The sequence below is a fragment of the Canis aureus genome, chromosome 22 (assembly GCF_053574225.1).
Source record: "Canis aureus isolate CA01 chromosome 22, VMU_Caureus_v.1.0, whole genome shotgun sequence".
Lineage (NCBI taxonomy): Eukaryota > Metazoa > Chordata > Mammalia > Carnivora > Canidae > Canis > Canis aureus.
The window spans coordinates 15815504-15841633 of NC_135632.1; the positions used below are offsets into that span (position 1 = coordinate 15815504).

The 26130-nt window shown below is 41.7% G+C and overlaps 2 long non-coding RNA genes across 2 annotated transcripts in view; one reads left to right on the forward strand and one right to left on the reverse strand.

Annotated features, from left to right (window-relative positions):
* The window catches only part of LOC144293804 (uncharacterized), a 149191-nt gene that overhangs the window by 108730 nt on the left and 14331 nt on the right, over window positions 1-26130 (forward strand). The window lies entirely within an intron of this gene.
* Window positions 17300-23722, reverse strand: LOC144294308 (uncharacterized). Its single transcript, XR_013361728.1, has 3 exons — window positions 23164-23722; window positions 22773-22868; window positions 17300-17429 (listed from the first exon to the last, which is right to left on the reverse strand). It is a non-coding gene; the product is annotated as an uncharacterized LOC144294308 (long non-coding RNA).

Genomic DNA, 26130 nt, shown 5'->3' on the forward strand with positions numbered 1-26130 from the left:
TGTCTGATTGCTGAGGCTAAGACTTCCAGTACTCTCTTAAATAGTAATGGTGAGAGTGGACGTCCCTGTCTTGTTCCTGATGGTAGGAGAAAAGCTCTCAGTTTTGTCACCATTGAGGATGATATTAACTGTGGGTCTTTGTATATGGCTTTTATGATGCTGAGGTATATTCCACCAATCCCTATTTTGTTTTGGGTTTTTTTTTTTAATTTTTATTTTTATTTTTTATTGGTGTTCAATTTACTAACATACAGAATAACACCCAGTGCCCGTCACCCATTCACTCCCACCCCCCGCCCTCCTCCCCTTCTACCACCCCTAGTTCGTTTCCCAGAGTTAGCAGTCTTTATGTTCTGTCTCCCTTTCTGATATTTCCCACACATTTCTTCTCCCTTCCCTTATATTCCCTTTCACTATTATTTATATTCCCCAAATGAATGAGACCATATAATGTTTGTCCTTCTCCGACTGACTTACTTCACTCAGCATAATACCCTCCAGTTCCATCCACGTTGAAGCAAATGGTGGGTATTTGTCATTTCTAATAGCTGAGTAATATTCCATTGTATACATAAACCACATCTTCTTTATCCATTCATCTTTCGTTGGACACCGAGGCTCCTTCCACAGTTTGGCTATCGTGGCCATTGCTGCTAGAAACATCGGGGTGCAGGTGTCCCGGCGTTTCATTGCATTTGTATCTTTGGGGTAAATCCCCAACAGTGCAATTGCTGGGTCGTAGGGCAGGTCTATTTTTAACTCTTTGAGGAACCTCCACAGTTTTCCAGAGTGGCTGCACCAGTTCACATTCCCACCAACAGTGTAAGAGGGTTCCCTTTTCTCCACATCCTCTCCAACATTTGTTGTTTCCTGCCTTGTTAATGTTCCCCATTCTCACTGGTGTGAGGTGGTATCTCATTGTGGTTTTGATTTGTATTTCCCTGATGGCAAGTGATGCAGAGCATTTTCTCATGTGCATGTTGGCCATGTCTATGTCTTCTTCTGTGAGATTTCTGTTCATGTCTTTTGCCCATTTCATGATTGGATTGTTTGTTTCTTTGGTGTTGAGTTTAATAAGTTCTTTATAGATCTTGGAAACTAGCCCTTTATCTGATATGTCATTTGCAAATATCTTCTCCCATTCTGTAGGTTGTCTTTTAGTTTTTTTGACTGTATCCTTTGCTGTGCAAAAGCTTCTTATCTTGATGAAGTCCCAATAGTTCATTTTTGCTTTTGTTTCTTTTGCCTTTGTGGATGTATCTTGCAAGAAGTTACTATGGCCGAGTTCAAAAAGGGTGTTGCCTGTGTTCTTCTCTAGGATTTTGATGGAATCTTGTCTCACATTTAGATCTTTCATCCATTTTGAGTTTATCTTTGTGTATGGTGAAAGAGAGTGGTCTAGTTTCATTCTTCTGCATGTGGATGTCCAATTTTCCCAGCACCATTTATTGAAGAGACTGTCTTTCTTCCAATGGATAGTCTTTCCTCCTTTATCGAATATTAGTTGCCCATAAAGTTCAGGGTCCACTTCTGGATTCTCTATTCTGTTCCACTGATCTATGTGTCTGTTTTTGTGCCAGTACCACACTGTCTTGATGACCACAGCTTTGTAGTACAACCTGAAATCTGGCATTGTGATGCCCCCAGATATGGTTTTCTTTTTTAAAATTCCCCTGGCTATTCGGGGTCTTTTCTGATTCCACACAAATCTTAAAATAATTTGTTCTAACTCTCTGAAGAAAGTCCATGGTATTTTGATAGGGATTGCATTAAACGTGTATATTGCCCTGGGTAACATTGACATTTTCACAATATTAATTCTGCCAATCCATGAGCATGGAATATTTTTCCATCTCTTTGTGTCTTCCTCAATTTCTTTCAGAAGTGTTCTATAGTTTTGAGGGTATAGATCCTTTACATCTTTGGTGAGGTTTATTCCTAGGTATCTTATGCTTTTGGGTGCAATTGTAAATGGGATTGACTCCTTAATTTCTCTTTCTTCAGTCTCATTGTTAGTGTATAGAAATGCCACTGACTTCTGGGCATTGATTTTGTATCCTGCCACGCTACCGAATTGCTGTATGAGTTCTAGCAATCTTGGGGTGGAGACTTTTGGGTTTTCTATGTAGAGTATCATGTCATCGGCGAAGAGGGAGAGTTTGACTTCTTCTTTGCCAATTTGAATGCCTTTAATGTCTTTTTGTTGTCTGATTGCTGAGGCTAGGACTTCCAGTACTATGTTGAATAGCAGTGGTGAGAGTGGACATCCCTGTCTTGTTCCTGATCTTAGGGGAAAGGCTCCCAGTGCTTCCCCATTGAGAATGATATTTGCTGTGGGCTTTTCATAGATGGCTTTTAAGATGTCGAGGAATGTTCCCTCTATCCCTACACTCTGAAGAGTTTTGATCAGGAATGGATGCTGTATTTTGTCAAATGCTTTCTCTGCATCCAATGAGAGGATCATATGGTTCTTGGTTTTTCTCTTGCTGATATGATGAATCACATTGATTGTTTTACGGGTGTTGAACCAGCCTTGTGTCCCAGGGATAAATCCTACTTGGTCATGGTGAATAATTTTCTTAATGTACTGTTGGATCCTATTGGCCAGTATCTTGTTGAGAATTTTTGCATCCATGTTCATCAGGGATATTGGTCTGTAATTCTCCTTTTTGGCGGGGTCTTTGTCTGGCTTTGGAATTAAGGTGATGCTGGCTTCATAGAACGAATTTGGAAGTACTCCATCTCTTTCTATCTTTCCAAACAGCTTTAGGAGAATAGGTATGATTTCTTCTTTAAACGTTTGATAAAATTCTCCTGGGAAGCCATCTGGCCCTGGACTCTTGTGTCTTGGGAGGTTTTTGATGACTGCTTCAATTTCCTCCCTGGTTATTGGCCTGTTCAGGTTTTCTATTTCTTCCTGTTCCAGTTTTGGTAGTTTGTGGCTTTCCAGGAATGCGTCCATTTCTTCTAGATTGCCTAATTTATTGGCATATAGCTGTTCATAATATGTTTTAAAAATCGTTTGTATTTCCTTGGTGTTGGTAGTGATCTCTCCTTTCTCATTCATGATTTTATTAATTTGAGTCTTCTCTCTCTTCTTTTTAATAAGGCTGGCTAATGGTTTATCTATCTTATTAATTCTTTCAAAGAACCAACTCCTGGTTCTGTTGATCTGTTCCACAGTTCTTCTGGTCTCGATTTCGTTGAGTTCTGCTCGAATCTTTATTAGCTCCCTTCTTCTCTTGGGTGTAGGATCTATTTGCTGTTTTTTCTCTAGCTCCTTTATGTGTAAGGTTAGCTTTTGTATTTGAGTTCTTTCCAGTTTTTGAATGGATGCTTGTATTGCGATGTATTTCCCCCTTAGGACTGCTTTTGCTGCATCCCAAAGATTTTGAACGGTTGTATCTTCATTCTCATTAGTTTCCATGAATCTTTTTAATTCTTCCTTAATTTCCTGGTTGACCCTTTTATCTTTTAGCAGGATGGTCCTTAACCTCCATGTGTTTGAGGTCCTTCCAAACTTCTTGTTGTGATTTAGTTCTAATTTCAAGGCATTATGGTCCGAGAATATGCAGGGGACAATCCCAATCTTTTGGTATCGGTTCAGACCCGATTTGTGACCCAATATGTGGTCTATTCTGGAGAAAGTTCCATGTGCGCTTGAGAAGAATGTGTATTCAGTTGAGTTTGGATGTAAAGTTCTGTAGATATCTGTGAAATCCATCTGGTCCAGTGTATCATTTAAAGCTCTCGTTTCTTTGGAGATGTTTTGCTTAGAAGACCTATCGAGTATAGAAAGAGCTAGATTGAAGTCACCAAGTATAAGTGTATTATTATCTAAGTATTTCTTCACTTTGGTTAATAATTGATTTATATATTTGGCAGCTCCCACATTTGGAGCATATATATTGAGGATTGTTAAGTCCTCTTGTTGAATAGATCCTTTAAGTATGATATAGTGTCCCTCTTCATCTCTCACTACAGTCTTAGGGGTAAATTTTAGTTTATCTGATATAAGGATGGCTACCCCTGCTTTCTTTTGAGGACCATTCGAATGGTAAATGGTTCTCCAACCTTTTATTTTCAGGCTGTAGGTGTCCTTCTGTCTAAAATGAGTCTCTTGTAGACAGCAAATAGATGGGTCCTGCTTTTTTATCCAGTCTGAAACCCTGCGCCTTTTGATGGGGTCATTAAGCCCGTTCACATTCAGAGTTACTATTGAGAGATATGAGTTTAGTGTCATCATGATATCTATTCAGTCTTTGTTTTTGTGGACTGTTCCACTGAACTTCTTCTTAAAGGGGAATTTTAAGAGGCCCCCTTAAAATTTCTTGCAGAGCTGGTTTGGAGGTCACATATTCTTTTAGTTGCTGCCTGTCTTGGAAGCTCTTTATCTCTCCTTCCATTTTGAATGAGAGCCTTGCTGGATAAAGGATTCTTGGTTGCATGTTCTTTTCATTTAGGACCCTGAATATATCCTGCCAGCCCTTTCTGGCCTGCCAGGTCTCTGTGGAGAGGTCTGCTGTTACCCTAATACTCCTCCCCATAAAAGTCAGGGATTTCTTGTCTCTTGCTGCTTTAAGGATCTTCTCTTTATCTTTGGAATTTGCAAGCTTCACAATTAAATGTCGAGGTGTTGAACGGTTTTTATTGATTTTAGGGGGGGATTTCTCTATTTCCTGGATCTGAATGCCTGTTTCCCTTCCCAGATTAGGAAAGTTTTCAGCTAGAATTTGTTCAAATACATATTCTGGCCCTCTGTCCCTTTCGGCGCCCTCGGGAACCCCAATTAAACGTAGGTTTTTCTTCCTCAGGCTGTCGTTTATTTCCCTTAATCTATCTTCATGGTCTTTTAATTGTTTGTCTCTTTTTTCCTCAGTTTCCCTCTTTGCTGTCAACTTGTCTTCTAGGTCACTCACTCGTTCTTCCACCTCGTTAACCCTCGTCGTTAGGACTTCTAGTTTGGATTGCATCTCATTCAATTGGTTTTTAATTTCTGCCTGATTAGCTCTAAATTCTGCAGTCATGAAGTCTCTTGAGTCCTTTATACTTTTTTCTAGAGCCACCAGTAGGTGTATAATAGTGCTTCTGAATTGGCTTTCTGACATTGAATTGTAATCCAGATTTTGTAACTCTGTGGGAGAGAGGACTGTTTCTGATTCTTTCTTTTGAGGTGAGGTTTTCCTTCTAGTCATTTTGCTCAGTGCAGAGTGGCCAAAAGCAAGTTGTATTGGGAAAAAGAGAAAAAGAGAGGAGAGAAAGAAGGAAAGAAAAGAGAAAGAGAAAAAAAAAGGGAAGAAAAAGAAAAAAAAACGAAAAAAAAAAAAAAAGAAGAAAAAGAGAAAGAAAAAGAAAGGAGAAAAAAAGGGGGTGGGGGAAGGAAACAAATCAAAAAGCAAAACAAAACAAAAACAAAAACAAACAAACAAAAAAAGAACCACCGGGGAGTATCTTCTGATTCTGTGTACTTTAAGTCCCTTGGCTTCTCCTGGAAGTTGTCAGTCTAGCTGGTGTTCTGGGGGAGGGGCCTGTTGTGCTGATTTTCAGGTGTTAGCAGTTGGGGGGGCTGCTGTGCCCCTGCCTGGTGCAGGGCTCAGTAGGGGTTGTTTACCCCGTGAGGCCGCAGGAGGAACAGCCCCAGTGGCGGGGCAGCTCTGGAAACCTGGATTCAGCCCCCGCAGTAACTCCAGAGCTCTCCGTCTGCAGGGCCTGGAGGCTCCGGGGCGGGGCCGCTGATCTGCTCAGCTGGGGCAGGAGCGTCCTCGCTGTCCTGGGCCCTCCCGGCCTCTGCCTGTCCCGGGGGAGGCCGGATCCTGGGCTGTGTCCCGGCGCCCTGTGCTCCGGAGCCTGCGCTGGTGGATTCGCGCTCCCGGGCCGCGCAGCCCGCTCCGCGGAGCTGCTGCCCGAGCCCCTCCGAGCTGCTCCTGGAACCGCGCAGCCCCCTCTGCACGGAGCCTCTTCCTCTGCCCGAGCCCCTCCGAGCTGCTCCGGGTCCCGCCGTGCGCGCTGCAGCCCTTAGGGAGCTCGGCGCACTCTCCTGGGCGCGCAGTTGCTGTTACTGTCCCGGGAGCCCGAGCGCATCCTCGCCCTCCTGGGTCCTGCTCCAACTCCCTGGGAGCCCCTCTCCGCCCGGGAAGGTGGGTGCGGCTCCTGCGTCTCCGGGACGGGGCTCTCCTGTCCTGGGGACACTCGCCCCGGCCTCAGCCCGGCTCCTCGCGGGGCCCCTCCCCCTTGGAGGCCTTTGTTTCTTTATTTCTTTTTCCCCGTCTTCCTACCTTGATAGAAGCGCGAACTCTTCTCACTGTAGCATTCCAGCTGGTCTCTCTTTAAATCTCAGGCCGAATTCATAGATTTTCAGGATAATTTGAAGGTTTTCTAGGTAGTTTGGTGGAGACAGGTGATTTGGAGACCCTACTCTTCCGCCATCTTGCTCCTCCCCCCTCTGTTTTGGGTTTTTAAAAAATCAAGAATAGATGCTGTATTTTGTCAAATGCTTTTTCTACATCTATTCAGAGGATCATATGTTTCTTATACTTTCTTTTATTAATGTGGTGTATCATACTGATCAATTTATGAGTATTGAACCACCCTTGCAGCCCAGGAATAAGTCTCACTTGATTGTGTTGAATAACTCTTTTAATATACTGTTGGATTTGATTTGCTAGTATCTTGTTGAGAATTTTTGGACCTGTGTTCATCAGGGATATTGGTCTGTAATTCTCTTTATTAGTGGGGTCTTTGTCTGGTTTTGGAATCAAGGTAGTGTTGGCCCAGTGGAATGAGTTTGGAAGTTTTCCTTCCATTTCTATTTTTTTTTGGAACCATTTGAGAAGAGTAGGTATTAACTCTTCTTTCAGTGCATGGTAGAAGTCCTCTGGGAAGCCATCTGGCTCTGGTCTCTAGTTTGTTGGAGGATTTTTGATTACTGATTTAATTTCTTTGCTAGTTATGTGTCTGTTCAAGTTTTCTGTATTCTTCCTGTTTCAGTTTTGGTAGTTTTACGTTTCTAGGAATTTGTCCATTTCTTCCAGATTGCCCAGTTTATTGCCATATAATGTCTCATAATATTCTCTTATAATTGTTTGTATTTCTGTGGTGTTGGTTGTGATCTCTCCTCTTTCATTCATGATTTTATTTGTTTGTGTCCTTTTGCTTCTTTTTGACAAGTCTGGCAAGGGGTTTATCGATTTTATTAACTCAACCTATTGTTTTTTTTTTTGTTTGTTTGCTTCTTTTTTTTTTTTTTAATTTATGATAGTCACACACACAGAGAGAGAGAGAGAGAGAGAGGCAGGGACATAGGCAGAGGGAGAAGCAGGCTCCATGCACCAGGAGCCCGATGTGGGATTCCATCCCGGGTCTCCAGGATCGCGCCCTAGGCCAAAGGCAGGCGCTAAACCGCTGCGCCATCCAAGGATCCCTTGTTTGCTTCTAACATTATTATTACCCTACTTCTTCTGGCTTTAGGCTTTATTCGCTGTTCCTTTTCAAGCTCCTTTAGGTGTAAGGTTAGGTTGTATATTTGAGATTTTTCTTGCTTCTTGAGGTAGGCTTGTATTGCAGTATACTTCCCTCTTAGGATTACGTTTGCTGCATTCCAAAGTTTTTGGACTGTTGTGTTTTCATTTGCATTGCTTCCATGTATTTTTAAAATTTCTTCTTTAATTTCCTGGTTAACCCATTCATTCTTTTGTAGGATGTTCTTTAATATCCATATATTTGCAGTCTTTGCAAATTTTTTCTTGTGGTTGACTTCAAGTTTCATAGTGTGGTGGTCTGAAAATTGTATGGTATGATCTCAGTCTTTTTGTACTTGTTGAGGGCTGGTTTGTGACCCAGTATGTGATCTGTTCTGGAGAATATTCCATGTGCACTCGAAAAGAATGTGTATTCTGCTGCTTTAGGATGAAATGTTCTGAATATATCTGTGAAGTCCATCTGGTCCTGTGTGTCATTCAAAGCCATTGTCTCCTTGTTGATTTTATGCTTAGATGATCTTTCCATTGCTGTAATGGGGTGTTAAAGTCCCCTACTATTATTGTGTTATTATCAGTGAGTTTCCTTATGTTTGTTATTGATTGATTTATATATTTGGGAGCTCCCAAGTTGGGAGCATAATTATTTATAATTCTTAGATCTTCTTGATGTATAAACCACTTAATTCTGATATAATGTCCTTCTTTATCTCTTGTTACAGTCTTTGGTTTAAAATCTAGTTTGTTTAAGTATGGCTACTCTGGCTTTCTTTTGGCAATCATTAGCATGATAGATGATTCTCCATCCCCTCACTTTCAATCTGCAAATGTCTTTAGGTCCAAAATGAGTCTCTTGTAGGCAGCATATAGATGGGTCTTTTTTTTTTTCCAGATGCCCCAGATGTTGTTTTTTTAAAGTCCATTGTGATACCCTATGTCTTTTGATTAGAGCATTTAGTCCATTTACATTCAAAGTGATTAGATATGAATTTAGTGCCATTGTATTACCTGTAAAGTTGGTGTTTTTGCTGATGTTCTCTGTTCCTTTCTAGTCTTTTTTGCTTTTGGTCTCCCCCGCCTCAAATGGTCCCCTTTAATATTTCATGCAGGGCTGGTTTACTGGTCACAGACTCCTTTAGTTTTTGTTTGTCTGGGGAACTCTTTATATTTCCTTTTATTGTGAATGCTAGCCTTGCTGATAAAGTATTCTTGGCTGCATATTTTTTATCATTCAGCACATTGAATATATCATGCCACTGTCTTCTGGCCTGTCAGATTTCTGTGGACATATATGTTGTGAACCTCATCTGCCTTCCCTTGTAGGTTAAGGACTTTTTTTTCCCTTGCTACTTCCAGGATTCTTTCCTTGCCTGTGTATTTTGTGAATTTGACTATGATATGTCTTGGTGATGGCTGGTTTTTGTTGAATTTAATAGGAGTTCTCTGTGCTTCTTGGATTTTAATGTCTTCCTTCCCCAGATTAAGGAAGTTTTCAGCTATAATTTGCTCAAATAAACCTTTTGTCCCTTTTTCTTTCTCTTTTCCTCCTGTGTTATGAATGTTAATACACTCTAAGGATCCACTGAGTTCCCTAACTCTACATTTGTGATCCAGTACCTTTCTTTCCCTTTTTTCCAGCTTGTTTATTTTCCATTATTTTATCTTCTATATCACTGATTCATTCCTCTGCTTTGTCCATCATTGTTGTCATCACATCCATTTAGTTTTGCTGCTTGGTTATAGCATTTTTTATTTTGGCCTGACAGGTTTTTAGTTCCTTTATCTCTGTAGTAACGGATTCTCTTGTGTCTTCTATACTTTACTCAAGGCCACCTAGTATCATGATTATTGTTTTAAATTCTAGTGCAGACATTTTACTTGTACCTGTATTGATTAAATCCCTGACCATGACTTCTTCCTGTTCTTTCTTTTGTGGTGAATTCCTCTGTCTTGTCATTTTGTTTGGGTCACTGTTTGTGTGTCTGTGTGTGTGTGTGATTGCTAGGAAAGCCTGTTGTATTCCTGGTCCTGAGAAAATGGCTATATTAAGAAGAGGCCCCCCCAAAAAAGAAGCTACATCCTAGGTGTGTTTTGGTCTACTTGTTAAAAGAAGCTAGATCAAAAACAAAAACAAAAACAAAAAACAAAAGAAAAAAACCCAACAGGCTGGGTCACCTGGTGGTTCAGTTGGTTAAGCATCTGCCTTCAGCTCTGGTTATGATCCCAGGGTCCTGGGATAGAGCCCCACATAGGGCTATTTCCTCAGTGGGGAGCCCTCTTTTCCCTCTCCCTCAGCCTGCTGCTCTGCCTGCTTGTGTGCTCTCTCTCATTCTCTGTCAAATAAATAAATAAAGTCTTTTAAAAAAAGGAAAGCTAGATCCTATTTCTCCTAGAGCTGAAGTTTTGTAGCACTCTATGATCAGTAGACTTGGTGTGTGCAAGGGGTTTGTGCTGGTCGTTTGGTGATGGGGCCTGCTGAGCTGATTCTCAGGAGGATTTTTCCCTGCTGAGCTGATTCTTAGAAGGATTTGCCCTTCTAGAGATGCACTGGCAGGGTGCAGTGGAGCAAGGCTTGATATAAGTGGCTCCAGCCTCCATTGGGTGGCACTGTTTTACTCACTGAGGCTGGTCAGTGTTGCTGGGAGGGGAATGGCATAGCCCCAGTTCTCTCATCCCTGGAGTGGGAAGTTTATGACTGTCACTTTAGGAAGCCCTCACAGAAGAGCAAAGAATCACCTGTCTTGTGTCCCCAGCTTCTGCCTTCATCCTGTCTGAGTCCAAGCTGTCTAGGCAGCACAATATACAATGCCACACATGTGGCTAGGTTTTAAAACTCCAAATTTTAGAGATCTGTGTGACCAGCACCTGCACTGATCCTCTGGGGGAGGGTCTTGCTCTGCTGTGGTCTGTGCTAGTTTGTCTCGGAAATTGGTCTCCCGACCACACAGTGTTTTGGAGTTTATTGTGGCATCAATGTATGCTGCCCTCCTATACTTGGGAACAGAGCATCATGTCGGTGCTGCCAGTTCTTTTGTCCCTGGAGAAGCAGTGCTGCCATTCCAAAATGCATTCCAAGCAGGGGCACTGTTTCCTCTGTGCAACCTAGGGGATCCTTAGACTGTCTGCCCCTGGGTCTGTGCCCTCCTTCACCACAGAAGCCAGGCATGACTTTGGTGATGGCATGGACATCCAAAGCTTCAGACTCTCTGCTCTCTCATTCATAAAAACTTGTGGTCAGCTCTTCCCCTCCCAGTCCATGATTTTGGGGAAGATTTCTTCCCGTGCAGTCTTCTGTGTATACTTTCACTCTTTCTTGCTCTCTCTTTCTCTCTTGCTTCTGTGATCAGGGCTCCCTCCCCTTCACAGCCCCTCCAGTTCTTTTCTCTCCCAAATCAACCCTCTGCAGTTCCTACCTTCCCTGATGTGGCTGCTTTTCTACCTCTAGTTGTGCAGTTTTGTTCTCTCAGCCTCAGATTAATTTCATGTTTGTTCAGAATGATTTGATATTTATCCAGCTGTGTCTGAGGGATGAGGCAAGCTCAGGGTCCCCCTACTCCTTTGCCATCTTAACTTCTTCTCAGAAACAATCTTAAAAGAAGTAAAATTCCAGTATAACAGACCCCTGAGAGGTCTCTGAGGGTGAGTGCTAAGCTGAGGCAATGGCATCATTGGGGATGACCAAACTTCCTGAGGCACAAACTTCTCCATCATGACTCCAGCCTTCTGGTTTCAGGGGTTATATCTTCTCCACATAAACACTAATGCTGATATCTCAGGACACTCTCCTAAGACAAATTTCAGAAAGTTTTCCATGGCAATGACAGTGGGAAAAAAAGATAAGAATGTACATAACATTTTATAACAAAAATGAACAGGATGGAGATTTTTGTTTCTGATTGGAGTGATGAAGGTGAGAAAGACCTTCACTATCACTGTTAAATCACTGAATAAACCAAAAGAATGATTCATATCTTTAAAGCCATCAAAGATGTGTGGATGCAAAGACATTTAAAAGAACTAAAGCCCAGAGAGCTTAGTCCTCCGAGGTGAGCAAAGGAGAGAAGAAATTTTCATATCTCGGGTCAGTTGATGAAGTTAGTGGAATTGTGAGTAAAGGAGCAAGATTACTAGATAAATAGAGTCTTTGCTAGGATGAGGACAAACAGCCAAACTTTTGACAAATCTATGGTTGGCATTTGGATTTGAATCTAGAAAGTCTTAAATGTGAAGACAATTTTCCTACTAATTCTCTCACATAGAAATTATGTTGAGTTAGCAGAGGCTGGGGGCAGGACTGGAAAACAGAGAGATCATGGGTGATTTTGCAGTCTTGCAATTTCAAAATCTTGTCATCTTGAGATCACGTTCTCTTAGTCTTATGGTCTTGAGGTTTTCTGGCCCTGAGATTCTGAGGTCCCATGGTATCATGCTGTGCCCTCTCACAGTCTTGTGATTTCATAGCCCTGAGTCTAGTAGCCTTGTGGTGGTTTAGGGAGAGGCCTGAACTTACCTTCAAAGTATTTGAAGATGTGAACTAAGCCCGATCAAAGCTATACTCAAATATTCACCCTGAACAAATAGCACACTTTCTGATGAGATAAATGGACCTTTGCTGTCCTAGAAGATAGAGGCTGGATCAAAAGCAAGGCGTTATTTTCATAGACTGCTAGTGTTTTAGTTCCAAAGCCCTGCTAGAAGGAGTAAAGTACAATGTCATCTCAAACTAGCCCAACTACTAATGAGCTCAAACTGATCAGACCTTTACATCAGACCTCCTAGCTGCCTAACAAAAGCACACATTTAATATACTTTAGCTCCTACTGTTATATTAGAAACAATATCTGGTATATAATAAATTATAAGACATCTGAAGAAGCAGGAGAATGGGAACTATAGACAATAGAAAAATCAGTCAATAGAAACAGATCAACAAATGACTCAGATGTCAGAATTAGCAGACAGGAACTTCAAAATAACTATACCAAATATGTTAAAGAAGTTACAGGAAAAGATAGATATGGGGAGTGAAGAGATGGAAGGATTTCAGAGAAGATGTAAAAATTATAAAAAAGAACCAAGTTAAAATGATAAAATAAAAAATACATATATACCTGAAAAACACATAACTAAATGGAATAGTTGATTGGCACATAACTGAAGAAAGGACCAATGAATACAAAAACACTAATAAAAATCATCTTAACAGAAGTGGAGTATAAAAGGGTAGAGAATTAAAAAAAATTCAGTGACCTGTGGGATAGCAGCAAATGGTCTAAAATATACATAACTGTAGTTTCAGAAGAAAAGGAGACAGAATGGGGCAGGAAAATTTTTTTTGAAGAATGGTGACTGAAAATTTGTTAAAGTTGATAAAAACAAGCAGTCACAAATCCAGGAAGCTCAGCAAACTCCAGACAAGATTAAATACAAGGAAAATCATGCCCAGACACCTCATTGTCAAATTACCTGCTAAGAACCAAAAATAAACAACAAAAAAAAAGGAAGTGAGAAAGAAGATTCAGTATATGTGGGGTAACAATGATCCAAATGGGCACTGACTTACCCTCAGAAAATAATGGATGCCAGGAGATAGTAGAACAAATCTTCAAAGCTCTAGGAAAAAAATATGTCAATATAGAATTCTAAGTCCATCAAAAATATCCTTCAAGAACGAAGGCAAAATATAGGCACTTTCAGATTATAAACACACACACAGACACATACGCATACACCCCCCCCCCCAAGAGGATTAGTTGATAGCAGGCCTGCACTACACAAAATGCTAAAGGAGGTTCTTTAGACTGAAGGAAAGGATACCAAATGGAAACTCAGATATTTAGAAAGGAATGAAGAACATCAGAATGGTAAATAAAAAATAGTATTTTTCTCTCAATTAAACAATAGTTATCACAATTTAAAGTAAAAATTATACCATTGTCTTGTAGGGCTTATAATATATGTCAATGTAATATGTATGAAAACTATCAGATAAAGGATGAATGATGAGTGTATTAGTTTTCCATTGCTGTGTAACAAAATACTACAAATGCAGTGACTTAAAGCAACTAAAGTTATTAGCTCACAGTTTTGTAGGTCAGAAAACCAGCAAGGCTTAGCTGGATTCTGTGCTTCGGGTCTCACAAGGCTAAAATCCAGGTGTTGGTTAGGGCTGGGCTTATATTTGGGGGCTCTAGAGAAGAAGCCACTATCAAGCTCATTCAGTTTGTTGGTGAAATTCAGTTTCTTGCAGCTGTAGGCTGAGGTTCCAGTTTCTTTGTTGGCTGTTAGTTCCTAAAGGCTATCCACAGTCCTTGGAATATGGCCCACTCCATATTAAAACTAGCAGTGGCATTTCAAATCCCCCTCTTACTTCATATTTATTTCTTTTTTTTTTCTGCTCCCAGAGAACACATTCTACTTTTAAAAGTCACCTGAGTGGGTCAAATCCATATGACTAATCTCTATATCTTAAAATGGACTGACTTCGGATTTTGATGGTGTTTGCAGAATTTCACAGTAGTAGTTCTTGTTTAGTTTTTGATTCAGCAACTGAGGGATGGGAATCTTGGGAGAGAGCATCTTTAAAATCTGCCTACTACAGTAAATAAAGGGACATGTATTGTTGCAAAGTTTGTATTTTTTAAAAAAAGATTTATTTATTTATTTGAGAGAAAGAGAGTGAGTTGGGGGAGGGACAGAGGGAGAAAGAGAGAATCTTCAAGGAGACTCCCCACTGAGCACGGAACCCAATGCAGGGCTTGATCCCAGGACTCTGAGATCATGAACTGAGTCAAAATCAAGAGTTGGCTGCTTAACCGACCGAGACACTCAGGTGCCCCTAAAGTTTGTACATTTTACATGAAATGGCACAATGTTAACTCTAAGTAGAATGTAAAAAATTAAGGATGTATATTGTAATCCCTACAGCAACCACTAAAAAATATAATGCAAAGAGACATAGGTAAAAGGTTAAAGAAGAATTCTAAAAGTTATTCAATTAATCTAAAAAAATAAACAGGAAAGGAGGAATAGAAGAACAATAAATAGGGGATACAAATAAAAGATATATAAAAATGGTGAATCACTATTCAAAAGTAAAGTGAATGAACCATTGACAAATGCAACAGTGTGGATATACTCAAATTCAGCAAAATAATCTTCAAAATGAGTTCATACTGTATAGTGCCATCTATGTGAAATATTAAATTATTAAACTGAATGTATGGTGTAGAAAAATTAAGAATTGTTGCCTTGGTGGAAGAGGGGTAAGAATTTACCCCTACCCTGGCAGGGAAGGGGCATAGAGGACTTTTCTTGGGTAACAGTAATGTTCTGTGTCTTAAAAGACACTTGGGTTGAATGTGTGTATGCATATGTCAGATATCACCAAGTGACGCATTTCAGATTTGCGTGTTTTATTTTATGTAAATTTTACCTCAAAAGAAAAAAATGTTAATTAATATTAACTGTAGCTATGATACAAATGTTAAAGTATATAGGGTTAAGTGTCCTGATTTCTGCAACTTCCTTGCTTAAAAAATAAGGTGGATAGAGAGATAGATGATACATATGTAATAAAACAATTATAATTGAATATAGAATATAGATAGTGAATATATGGCACAAAAGTTTTTCAACTTTCCTGTATGTTTGAAAGTTTTTATAATGAAAAGTTGGAAAAAAAAGTGAAGGTGATATAAGACATTTTCAAACAAAAGCTCAGAGAATTTGTTGCAGATATACACTATAAGAAACACTTAGGAAATTCTTTAGGTAGAAGGGGAATGATATCAGATGGAAATTTGAATCTATAAGAAGGAAAGATGACCACTTGTAATGGTAAATAGTATATACTGTTTTTATTTCCTGTATTCTTTAAGGTCAATTGACTGCTTAAAGCAAAAATGGTAACACTGTACAATGACATTTAAAATATACGTAGAAGTGAAATGTACATTATAAGTATATAATGGTATAAGGGTAGAAGGGAGTATAAAAAGAATTATACTTTGCAAATTTTTCCTTGTAAAGGAAGTGTATAATATTAATTACAGACAGATTGTGATAAAGATGCATATTTTAATCATGAGAGCAACCACAAAACATAAACAAAATGAGGTATAGCTAGATAGTCCATGGAGGACACAGAATGTAGAACTAAAAAATGCTTGATTAACCCAAATGAAAGGAATAAAAAGGAAAAGAGAACACAGTAGATAAGTAGAAAATAAGAATCACATTAGATGTAAATGGATTAAACATTTTGTTCAAAAGACAGATTCTCAGACTGGGAAAAAAGCAAGACCCAAACTTATGCTGTTTTAAAAAAATAAATACTTGAATTACAAAGACACAAGCAGATGGAGGTAAAAGGAAGAGAAATATATGTCCTGCAAACACTAAGCATAAGAAAACTGATGTGGCTACATGAATATCACATAAGGAGCATTACCACAGATTAAAAGGGTCATTTCATAGTGAAGGGCTGCATTTTGGTTTAGACATCTCTACAGAGGACTCTGAATTCAGTCAGATTGGTCAACTATTTGCCTAAATAAGCTGTTTTGTGTTTGGGTTCTGTATTTTTTCTTTCTCTTCCTTTCAGCTTTTATCTATTTCCTTCCTCTCTAATATCATTAATTTGCCATAAAGTACTTTTTCCATTTTTAATTCTTAAAAATTTGATTTGCAAAAATAAGTTTTGAAAAATTGCCAATAGTTTCACCATTCTAACAATGTATCTGCTTTATCTTATCATTCTGTGGTTCTGGTACATCTGCATATACAATTTTTATAGCTGAAGTTATAGCATGAATATAATTTTGAGTTTTGATTGCCCTGTCATATCAGTAAAACACCTTGTTTATGTCACATGTAATTAAGTCAGGGTTTTTCAACCTTGGCATTATTGACATTTTGCACCAGATCATTATTTGTTGTGGGGAGCTTCCTGCATACTGTAGGATACTTAGCAACACCCCTGATCTCTACTAACTAGTTTGCAGCAGGCCACAAGTCCCCAGTTTTGACACTCAAAAATGACTCCAGACATTGCCAAATATTCTCTGGAAGGCAAAACTAACCTTGATTGAGAACCGTTGAGTTCTGGAAAGCATTTAAAAAAAAGATTATTATTTATTTATTTGAGAGACAGAGAATGCATACATGAGAGGGCAGGAGGGGCAGAGGGAGAGGAAGAGGGAGAAGCAGACTCCCTGCTGAGCAAGGGGCCCAACTCAGGGTCAATCCCAGGACCCCAGGATCATGACCGGATACTTAACCAACTGAGCCATCCAGGTACCCTTGGAAAGCATTTTTATTTGCTGCCTAATATTATAAACATTTATTTGAAGACTCCTGCTTTACCAAGTTATTTTTTATCACGGAACATCTATACTATTTCCAACATTTACCATTCTGAATTGCACTGTAGGAGGTGTGCTCATAGCCATTTCTTTCTTCTAAACTATTTATTTCCTTTAGGATAAATTCCTGGGAGTGGGGTATGTGGATTCCAGGGCATTTGATCACCCTCCTTTTGGGGCCTTTGAGAAGAGTGATCCTCAGAGTGATCGAAAGCTGGGCCTTTCTATGGTTTCATGCCCTGAATTAGTCCCCTGCCAATATAAATCACCCAAATCATTTAGGACCCATCTATGTCACTGAGAAAAGTACTAGGTGACTTATACATTTTGGTGCTGGGTCGACATATTAGTTATCTGAGCTATAAATTACTGCAATGATCCATAAATCAGATCCGTATTATATAAATCAAAAGACATGGATGTACGATGGGAATTTAAGAATACTAATTTATAAAACACATTATGATAGATTGGGACATGCAATAAAGGAAAACTGTGGCACATCCATCAGTGCCTCCTCACCTGAGGAGATATTAGATGCCCCGACTGTCAGCGAGGGTGCTGGGAAGTAATTTAAAGTCGACAGACTCTGCATGGAAGAGGAATGTGGAAAAATGTTAGTAGTTCCTGCAAAACAAAGAGATTGTTGATATACATTTCAACTTTCAAGAAACTTCTAAAGTGTAATTTTCCTTTTGTACATTTTTTCCCCCTCCAGAGTGTCAGGTGCCACTGGGTTTGGGTATTGAAATGTGGGTTTAGAATGTCCCCAGCCTTTTTCCTGCTTCTTGTGCGTGCTGCTTTTTTCAATCTGGAGTTCCCTCTGGTTCTTTCTCTTCTCCACTACCTTCTATTCTTTTTTCAGTTCTCAGTTTGAATCACTGTCCCTCCCTTCCTCAGAGACACCTTCTCTGACACCTCCCAGTGGGATCAGGCCATCCTTTTATGGGTTCCATGGCTCCTAGCTGTCCTCATTGCTTGTTTCCTTTCGCATTCATTGTTCCCAGGTATCATCACTCCCCCTCAGTAGGGCGTATACTCCAGAAGGAAAACAGCAGCGTCTGTCTCGTCCTCTGCTGTATCTTCAGCCCCTAGCACATTGCTGTGGAGTACACATGCTAGTGTTTCGGCAATAAGGAATAAACAGGAGAAGGAGAGTCCCACAGCTGGGAGCCGGGAAATGCTGTCTCTGGTGGATGCTGGGTCAGTGATGCTTAGGGCAGTAGTTTCTAAAATTCCTCAGCTGTTTTCTGAGAACTTATTAAAGAGTCTAAGAAAAAGAATGTTTGGGGGGTAGGTAAGTCTGAAAAAGTCACATATTTCATTCTCCGGGAAAGTTGAGATGCATAGCACCATGGTAAAGGCTCTGCAGGGCCTTCTAATTAAAAATGTTACATATTGTTTAGGTGAGATCAGGGTATCCAAATTGGGGCTGGAGGAGGCTTTCTGGGTTGTGAGTTCTGCTGAATCCCATCACTGCCCGCTGAGCAACACAAATTTCTTAGGCATTTCATGGGCTCCCCATGCTGGACAAGGTGATGTCAGAGACTAGACTACACGATCCTCTCCCACCAAGACAGAGTATCTTGTTGGGATACTCACCTTAACTGAAGTCTCAGTCTGAACTCTCTGGGACACAAAACAAATTTTACTTTTATTCCAACCACAACCTTCAAACATGCTCCGTTGTATTTATTTCCCTTGCCCACCTTTTGACAATAGCTTTGCAGACCCTATAATTCTGTGGTCCTTTTAACTATAGAAGGGTCATCTTGATAATTAAGACTCACATTCAAGTGGCTACAGGTCCCTCTCAGCCTTTATCCCAATCCAAAGTTTCTCCCATCCCCAGCTCAACTGTGACTTATGACTCAGGCCTCAGCTCTTCTTGGGTGGGCAGGAGGAAGGAGAATTAAAGAAACGGGCCAAAGCCCACTTGCTTAATGGGTTCTGCTTTGTTCCCTTTGGCTATTAGATGGTCTCCAGGCACAGGCAGGGATGTACTAGCTCTCTTGCAGGTAAATATGTGAGCTTTGCAGAGGCCCCTCAGGAGGGGTTCCTCACTGCCTCGGTCTCTGATATCTTGTGTCATTCCTGCCCCTCACACAGGCTCTTCCTACTAGGGCCCCTTGCCCTGGCATTTCACTCCTCCAGGGGGTGCCAGCCCATTTCTTTCTATGGCAGTGGCTTGATCCCTGGGAGCTCCTAACTCTATAGCTCTGTCATTTCATGGGGCTGCCATGGTTGTTCTGCTTAGCCTTCCACTCATAGAGTTCTCCAGGTGACACCCCGGAGAATGTTGCCTCTCCTTCCCAAGGTCCAGGCAACTCATAGCCAGGCTTCCCAAGAATGTTCTCCCCATATTCTGCACCGAGCAGCCTTGTGACAGGCATTTGGCTGGAAAGGGGTGGCAAGGCTCCCTTTTGGCAGTATCCCTACTTTTCCTAGTGGTGCCCAAGAGCCCTTTTTACCTGGTCTGGATTGGACTAGAATACCCCCTCCTTATTCACACCTGTCTCCCCAGTAACTCCCTCCTTGGTAGAGTGGTGGGTTCCGGGTTATCGGACTACTAGGTTGTTTCTTAACAAACACTTGGGTGCTTCCTTCATAAATAAGGGTACTTAACACTGAATACCATGGGGCTGTGATTCTGAGCTAAGCAGGAAAATCTCATTCACTCTTCTGTTCAGGTGCAAATTAATGAGCAGCATCAGAGCACACATGGCAATGGAGGCTGAGGGGATCCACTCTGCTTAAGGTGTGTTCAGAGATAGGACTGGACAACGTATCTGGCAGTCCAAAGAGGTTTCCTGCAGGAGTTGGGGCCTGACTTAAGCTTTGAGGGATTTTTTTTAAACTTAAAAATTGCATTATAAAAGTTACATATGCTTCTTATTTAAAAAGCCAGCAAAATGAATAAAACTCCCTTCCTTCCAGTCTCCCTTTTCCAGGATAACCTCTGATAACAGCTCTGTGTCCTTCTATACTAAATGTACATATAAACACACACATCCAAACCACAAACAAGGCAGATTTCTTTTCCAAGATCATCCCATGTATATTGGCTTGAAGGATCTTGAACAGTCGTCCATCAAATATTCTGTGTGTCTATGGCTTGATGTGATGCTGTACTAGTCACTGAGGGCAGGGAAATAGGGCACTCTGGCCTGGCCTAGAGAAACAGGGCTGTTGGGTATGGTCATGCAGTCTGTGTTGTCCAGGAGCCCCTGCTCTTACCCTGTTGCTCAAGCACATGCCCTGGCTGTGTGCATCTGGGGAAGGCGCCCTGGAGGGAGGGATGCCCTTTCCTAATTACAAGAAACTCATTTGCTTTCTGAGAAAGTTCCAGCTTACTAGTGGAACTAGAGAAAGGAATAGGCTACTCTAATCCTGGAGTGAGGCTGGAGGGTAATCCAAGGCCCTGTGTGTAAGGAGATAGAATTCAGCACCAAAGGAGCATGAGCTGTGGGGCCAGGACCTCTGGGAACTCAGATAAACACCTGGCTCCTGCTTCTGGGAGCTGACACTCCCCTGGGGAGAAGTTATACACCTGAGATAAATGTAAACAAATGACCAAGTGGACAAGGATGATGTGCTGGAGTGTGGGACACAGCTAGTATTTTAGGTGTTGGGTTCTGTCTAGGGACATGCTTAGTTAGGCTTTCTGACATTTTGTGTCCCCCCTCTGCACAAACCTTTCTCCAGGTCTGTCTCTGGTCACCTTCAGGAGAAAGAAAATCTAACTGTTTTTCAGGGCACAAAAAGAGATCCCGTGGAGATCTGACCATTGCCTATCACTATAAGCCCCATTTCCTGGCCCTTGGGTGCTCTGGGACCCTCCACCCCATGGAACCTCTTGGAGTCCTGGAAGCCTTGTGCTCTCAATGCTCTGCAGTCTCAGCCTGGATGCCCTCAGGTGCCCTATTGCTGATTTGTATCCTACTGCCCTTGCTCTGTCTAGCTGACTCTTACATGATTCCTGACCACAGCAATGCCCATGGGGTTGGCGGATTTCCTCCCAAAGACCACCTTTCATCTTTCTCTTAGTTTAAGTGATTTGGGAGCAGCCCACCTGATGACATACTTTCTCCTACTCTGTCATTCATTCCTAAAACTTCACAGGCAGACAGAGAGGAGAGGGGAGATCCACGTTACCCAGTGTGGGGCTCAGAGAGGGAAGACATATTGAGCCTTTGTACAAATTAAACTTTACATGCAGCGGCAAACCATTACATGCTCTGCTGAGGTAGAAAATGGCATTTTTCTTTAAGCTCTGTTATGTTTCAAAGTTATTTGAATAATAGTATACTTCTACATCCAAATCAATTCCTTGTTAGAATTACTCTATACTTTTGAAACATAGTCTTTCAGGACACACGTATTTAATCTTGGTGGGATATTGTTCTGTTTGCCAACACCATTCAGTGTCAGTGTTTGGTTGTAGCCAGAATTAACATGAGTGAGCTCCTAATTGTGTTTGGTGAATAAAAACCTAGAAAAAAAAATTAAAAATTTGCTCCAAAAGGAAAACAGACTTCTTACAGATAGTGCCTTCTGGGTACCCTGAAAAGCCTGAGATTTTGCTTCAATTGGCTGAACAGGTTAGGCCATTTGTGCCAGTGTTCACTATAAGTGATGGATGCATTTTCCTTCCTGGGTATGAGGGAAGGTGTATGATGAAAAATGGTGACCCTGCTGCCTGCATGGGACCCTTTCATCTGTTCCTTTTTCCCCCTTCTCCTGCCGTGAAATTCATCAGGTGTGCACCATTCTAATAGCTGCTACAACCCACACAGTAAAAACCTAGTAAGCTAGACCATGGGGAACTACCTACTTGCATCCAATTGTGTTAGTTTCCTACTAACGTATTTTTTTTTCTGCCTTGCTTTTGGCTTCCTTTGATGGATGATGTAAGAAATGGATGGGTGAAATCCTCTAGGGTATTTATTGTAGCTTGTTGGTGAGGATATTCTCCACTAAATCAGTGGACCTTGTTTGAAGAGCCACATGAAAAATTTAAGGCTTCAGTACGAGAAAGGCATTGTTTCATCTGGAAAACTACTATGCTTTATTTTTTGTGGACAGATTCAATTTTGTAATTGATTGTCTTGCTTTGGCTGCCAGGAAACTCAGAGACATATTTGCAGTCCAATTTTTTTACCAGTGTTTGACCCTGTGAATCCCATCTTTATGCATGCTGTCCCTGATTCATCTTTCTGTTGTATTTACACTTCTGTTTTTCCCGGTTTTATCTGATGTATGTGTATATTCATATCCCTAGCCCTAACTCCTTATATTTTTTATTTTTAAAATATTTTATTTAAATTCAATTTGCCAACATATAGTGTAACACCCAGTGCTCATCTCATCATGTGCCCTCCTTAGTGCCCATCACCCAGTTACCCATCTCCCCCACCACCTCCCCTTCTGCAACCATTTGTCTGTTTCCCAGAGTTAGGAGTCGCCCATGGTTTGTTTTCCTCTAATTTTTCCCCACTCAGTTTCTCTCCTTTTCCTTATGGTCCCTTTACTATTTCTTATATTCCACATATGAATTAAACCATATGATAGTTGCCTTTCTCTGATTGATTTATTTCACTCAGCATAATACCCTCCAGTTCCATCCACATCGAAGTAAATGGTGGGTATTCATCCTTTCTGAGTAGTATTCCATTGTATATATACACCACATCTTCTTTATCCGTTCATCTGTCAAAGGACATAGTGACTTCTTCCACAGTTTGGCTGTAGTGGACATTGCTGCTATGAACATTGGGGTGTAGGAGTCCCATTGTTTCACTACATCTGTATCTATGAGGTAGATACCCAGTAGTGCAATTGCTGGGTCATAGGGTTAGCTTCTTCTATCAAGCACAGAATGAGTGGAACCCAATAGAGTGCTGGCAAGAGACAAGTATTTACATGTACTTACTCTTTTTTCCCACTGTCTCATCAGACTGGCTCTGTGGACCATAGTTCCCTGCACCTTTGATGAAATTGCTATGAAGTTCCATAACTTTTCTTGTTACTGTTAGGGACAAACAGCCTTTGTTGACATTCAATCACAAGGACAGTCTTATCTTAATAATTACAATGTTCATTCCAGAGCAGTAACCACAATTCAGAACTTTCTTCCAAGTTAGGCTTCTTCAGCTTTGAGTCTGCTTTGGGAGGGGAACCTTGTTGGGGGTGTGAAGTAGGGGTACAGCCAGCATCTATAGTCAGCATCTCCTTTTCCCTGAATTTCCCACCCCTTTCCTCCTCCCTAGACTGCCTCTTGCTCCTCCTGAGTTGGATGGAATATAAGGGGTAGGAAAACTTACCTGGAAGTTTTTGCCTATGGAGGTTGCCTTGTTCTGAGATAGAAAGCAGCTTTGATCTTTTCAAAATGACCCATTCAGCTTCCATAATGAAGCCTGGCAGGTAAAATACAACATGCATTTCTGCTCCACAGTTGGTGGAAGGCAATCTGCCTCCTGGCTGCTTCAAGCCGAGTCTCTCATACACTTCTTTAGACCTAGATGTCATACTTGTCTCGGTACTTGTTACACACCAATGGCACAGGTCAGCCTCCCCAAATGGTTCCTGTGATGACCTCTTGGGATTTTTTCAACTTCACAGTTTGGCTGTGTGCCCTTAGAGTACAACTCTAAGGTTTAGTGAAGAGCCAATGGACAGAGGGATGGCAGGGTGAGAACAAAAGATGGCAAGTCTTCTAGATACCAGCACTGTGCCCTGAAGGGGTTGGGGAGGGAATAGTGTACTTGTGAAAAACGGATGCTGGACAAATGTGGTGGCTAAGAGGAACCAGCTAGAGCCAGAGCAGTGGCCAGGTAGGGGCATATTATGGGTTGAATTGTGACTCTCCCAAAAGGTATGTTGAAGTCCTAACCCCTAGTACCTGTAAATATGACCTTATTTGGAAATGGGTCTCTAAAGATGTAATCAAGTTAAGATGAGATCATTAGGGTAAGCCCTAATCCAGTATGACTAGTGTCCTTATAAGAAGAGACATAGGGATACCTGAGTGGCTCAGTCAGTTAAGCATCTGCCTTTGGCTCAGGTTATGATCCCAGGGTTCTGAGATTGAGCCCCACACTGGGCTCCCTGCTCAGTGGGCAGCCTGCTTCTCGCTCTCTCCCTCTGCCCCTACCCCCTGCTCATGCTCTCACTTGCTCTTGCTCTCTCTTGCATAAATAAAATATTAAAAAAAAGAGGAGACCAAGAACCAGAGAGGATAATGTCCCATGAAGATGGAGATAGAGATTGGATGTGTCTACAAGCCAAGGAGCACCAAGAATAGCAGGGACTGCCTGCAGTAAGAGAGAAGTATGGAACAGGTTCTCCTGCAGAGCGTCCAGTGAGAACCAACCTGCTGACATCTTAATTTGGGCTTCCATCCTCCAGAACTGTGACAGGCTACATTTTTGTTGATTTAAGCCATCCCAATCTGTGGTAGCTTGTTATGACAGCCCTTGGGAACCATTCCAGGGTGGGATGGAAAAATTTCCTTCAGCTCTCCTTCCTGCCTTCTTCTCTCATGATGGTGCCTCTCACTGGCTGGACCCAACTGGAGGCCAGAGTGAAGGAACAGCTGTGTGGTCTCTCGGGTCAGCCTTTGGGCACAGCGCAGGGCAGAGAGCTCAGGGAGGGTGGTTGTAATTGGGGAATAATCAGCACAGCCAGCTCAACCTTTGGCTTCAGTCTTCTTCAAGTTCAGAGTTGGGGGTTGCAGGGGATAAGTCCCTGAGGCACTGCATAAAATGCTGTCTTGACCTCTTTTTCTGCCCTTTGAATTTGGTTCTTTTCTGAGCACCAGCAGGCTTGGAACACAGCTGGCTTCTCAAAACTGCATCTTGGCTCAGAAGTCGGTTTTCCCAGGAGAACAATGTTACAAACAGGCGAGGAGTGGTATATGCATGCTGAAGAAGGCAATGATATACAGGCTAAAAGGCTGGGGAACAATAAACATGAAACGCTGTTCAACCTCATTTGTAAGCAGACAAACTCAAGTCAAAACAGCACCAAGCTGAATCCATTTTCACCCTTAACTTTGGCTGGCTCCAGGGCTGGCAAGGGTGGGGGAAAATCTATCCCTTCACTGCCACTTTCAGGCTGGCTGCAGATTTATTGAGATGTGGAGACCCAGTTCAGTGCTGGCACATAGTAGGTGCTCAGCAAGTATGACTCCCTTCCTCTTACTGCTTGGCACTGTTCTCTGACCCTCCACCACCAAATAGCACTGTGAAGAATATGACATTGAACACTCAAGGTGCAGCATCAGTACATCCAGGCTAAGGACTTATTTTGTACACATGTTCACCTTTATTGATGGAAACCCGTGGAGCTTTCACACCAAGTGTTCTCAGCAGTACAAACAGCTGGGGCAAAGTGAGTGCTAAGTGGGAAAACTGACTGCATTCAATCACACAGGTCTCGAGGGAAGTAGAAGGGCAGGGCGGTTGCTGATAGTTAAGAACAACATTTGCACTTTATGACAGCTGCTCTAGAATTGCGATCCCACTGGGGTAGCCCATTTGAGTTTGACAGGTGTAGCTGCAGTGGGTGTTCTGCCCCATCTCCTCAGATGCTTTCACCATTTCCACCTGTGCCAGCCAACACCTGCATCTTTGTTGGTGTTTTTCTTTTTCAGAATCCCCTCATCCCTGTGCACAGCTGGCTAGAAGTGTCAATGAATTAACTTCTCCCTTGGGTCAGCCCTTAACCACTGGCTGGTGGATGTTCAGGTGAGTCTCCCAGATAATCCTCAGCCAGATAATCCTGAGCCATATTTTTGTGTCTTTTTCAGTTTCCCCGTTGGGTTTAAGCATTAACCTTCCATTGTGGTAGTTGGTTTAATAATATGCCTTTACCCCTTGCCCTTGTCTCCTATACCACTTGACCTCTCTCCTACCCCTGTTCTGCACCATGCCCTACAGCAGTTTATCCTTCAATGCTTGTATCAGATGTCTTTCTGGGACAACTCAAACTAAGACAGGTAGCAAGCTTAGCCTCCTGAACCCAGTTCTCCAGATAGTGTCCCTCTGGGAGTTAAGGATTTGGGCTAACTTTGGCCACTTGCTCTTTGCAAGTCAGTCTTGCTCTCTACCTTCTCCACTTCATTGCTGGCTGCCAAGAGCTGTCAGTACAATTGCACAATTTTGCTGATTGGGCCACCAGAAACTTCTGGTCCACTTCTTGAGGTAGGTACCCAAATCTGCAAGGGAAGATCATGTTTTCCTGGCAGGACTCTCCTGTCTTCTCAGACGCGTAGTCACACTTTCTCCTCT